Source organism: Mus caroli, chromosome 14 (genome assembly GCF_900094665.2).
Source record: "Mus caroli chromosome 14, CAROLI_EIJ_v1.1, whole genome shotgun sequence".
NCBI classification, from domain to species: Eukaryota; Metazoa; Chordata; class Mammalia; order Rodentia; family Muridae; genus Mus; species Mus caroli.
In genome coordinates, this window is record NC_034583.1 from 64,509,342 (window position 1) to 64,512,156 (window position 2,815).

The window sequence follows — 2,815 nt, forward strand, 5'->3', positions numbered from 1 at the left end:
CAGCTACACGGGGAAGCAGGAACTTGGTGGTATCAGGGTGTGGTCAGGACATCGGAGATGACTTAGGGCTGAAACATTCTATGGTTCTCAGAATCGGTGTGTCTGTGGCCCGCTTTTGACCCTCTTTTCTTCTCAGGGGGAGAGGCCCAATTTAGAGATCAAGAGTTGTCTTAATAGCTCCCAACAACTATTTTTAAAAGTGTTGACTATCTCCATTGAGGAATTGAGATATCATCTGTACTGGCTGGTTTTGGGTGTCAACTTGACACAGGCTGGAATTATCACAGAAAAAGGAGCTTCAGTTGGGGAAGTGACTCCATGAGATCCAGCTGTAGGGCATTTTCTCAGTTGGTGATCAAGGCGTGAAGGCCCACCATGGGTGGTGTCATCTCTGGGCTGGTAGTCTTGGGTTCTATAAGAAAGCAACTTGAGCAAGCCAGTAAGAAAGATCCCTCCATGGCCTCTGCATCAGCTCCTGCTTCCTGACCTGCTTGAGTTCCTGTCCTGACTTCCTGTAGTGATGAACGGCAATTTGGAAGTGTAAGCTGAATAAGCCCTTTCCTCCCCAACTTGCTTCTTGGTCATGGTGTTTGTGCAGGGATAGAAACTCTGAGCAAGATACCATCTTACCCCAGTCAAAATGGCTATCAAGAGATCTGACAATAAATGTTGGAAAAGTTGTGGAGAGAGAAAAACCCTTATTCAGTGTTGAGGGGAGCAAACTTACACAGACATTATGGAAATAAGTGTGGTGGTTTCTCAAAAAATTAAATATAGACCCCCCTCCTAACTTACTGGAAAACAATTTCTCTTGGCTGTAATTAGAGCAAAATGCAGAACTCTCAGCTCCTTTAGCACCATGCCCACCTGGACACTGCCATGTTTCCTGCCATGATGATAATGTACTGAACCTCTGAACTTGTAAGCCAGCCCCAATTAAATGTCATCTTTTATAAGAGTTGCCTTAGTCATGGTGTCTCTTCACAGCAATGGAAACCCTAACTGAGACAATATATAACATGGATTCTATTCAGCTCTAAAGAAAAATGAAATTTATATTTTGGCAGAAAAAAATGGAACGGCTTGGAATGTATAACATTAAGCAAGGTCACACAGTCTCAGAAAGAAGAAAACCTCTGCATGTTCTTCCTTATGTGCGGATTGTAGCCTACAGTATATCTGTATATTTATAAACAAAGTACATCGAGGGACAGTGAGAGGCAAAAGAAGGGGAGACAAGGAAGGACTGAGTGAGGGTAAAGGACCCGGAAGGTAGAAAAGAGAAAATAAGGCGAGTTGTTTTTCTAGTTCTATCCTGCCGTGGATTCCCAGGTTTGATTGGGAAGGAGTGAAGCCCAGCATGGAGCTCTGTGGCTTCGGAATTGCTGCTCTGACAGGACAGGGGCTCTCTGAGCTGCTGCTCTGACAGGACAGGGGCTCTCTGAGCTGCTGCTCTGACAGGACAGGGGTTCACTGGGCTCTATAGCCTTTGGGTCTGGCTAATTTTGATCAAAGTGCAAAATGGAACAACCACTTTGGAAAGCATACTGTGTTTCCTAAAAAGCAAGTATATTCGTGTGATACAACTTGATGATTCCACTGCTAGATAATGGACAAATGAAAGTGTATGTTAATACAAAGATATGTGTGGAAATATTGCAGTAACTTAATTTATAATTAGTGAATGTTACCCTAATGGTGAATAAATAAATTAACTATGGCACATTCATAAATGTAAAATTACTGAGAAACAAGGAACACTGTGTGGATACCATCAATTGTGTAGGCATATCTCAATTGCATTATGCTATGTGAAAAAAATTAGATACAGAAGCTGGATAATTCCACTTAGAATTAGACTGAAATAGACTAAACAGCCAATAGCCAGAGCCAATAGATCAGTGTTGCCTGAGGCTTTAATTACAGGGAGAGGTAACTGCAAACAACAACAACAACAATAAAAAACTGGAGAGATTTTTCCGGTATATTGAAGTGTCTATGTATAAACTATGATGTTAGTAACATGACTGTGTGTTTTAACTCCAAAGACTTTGTTATATAAAGAGGGAATTTGCTACATGTGTATTAAGCCTCAGTATATCTAGCATTTTTTAAAAGCCCAAATCTAACTTGTAGAAAAGTCATGAAGTGAGGTGCCACAGACCCTCTTGGTCCCTTGTCTTCGTGGAACGAGTCTCTGGTGCAGGTGGGCAAGGAGTTGGTGGGAATTGACAGACAGACTCGACACAAGGGAGTGTGGACGTGAATGTAATTTGTCAAATCCAGCATCAAACTTTTTATACAGAAGAAAATAGGGAAGTTGGGTGACACACCGGCAAGGTACAAAGAGGTTACTGGATTCTTACACAAAACAGAGGAATGCAAACACGGAAGGACTGGCAGGAACTAACTGGCATAAAACTCAATGTTAACAACTGGGATCAAAAACAGCTCCCCCTAAGGTCCACTTAATCTTAGAAGCCAAGGGCAAGGGCTTCATGTCTAGTCTATTGTATAGTCCACTTTTCCCCTAGGCCATTGTAAATACTTGTGTATGGGTGTAACTCAGCTATCTATAGTTCTAAGTATCTACTCTGGTTCCTCTTTAGGTCACAAACTTCCTTCTTCCTAGATAATGGTAAATTTCTGTGTAGGGCAGTGACTTAGCTATCCATGCCCAAGTCGGATCAAGAACTGCCTAGAATCTAACTTAGCTATATGTCAAAATATCAATCCTTAGGAGCACTTGTAATAAAGCAATATTAAGGGAAAGCACACAGATCCATTTACCAACTAAAGCAAGGACATTGGAGTA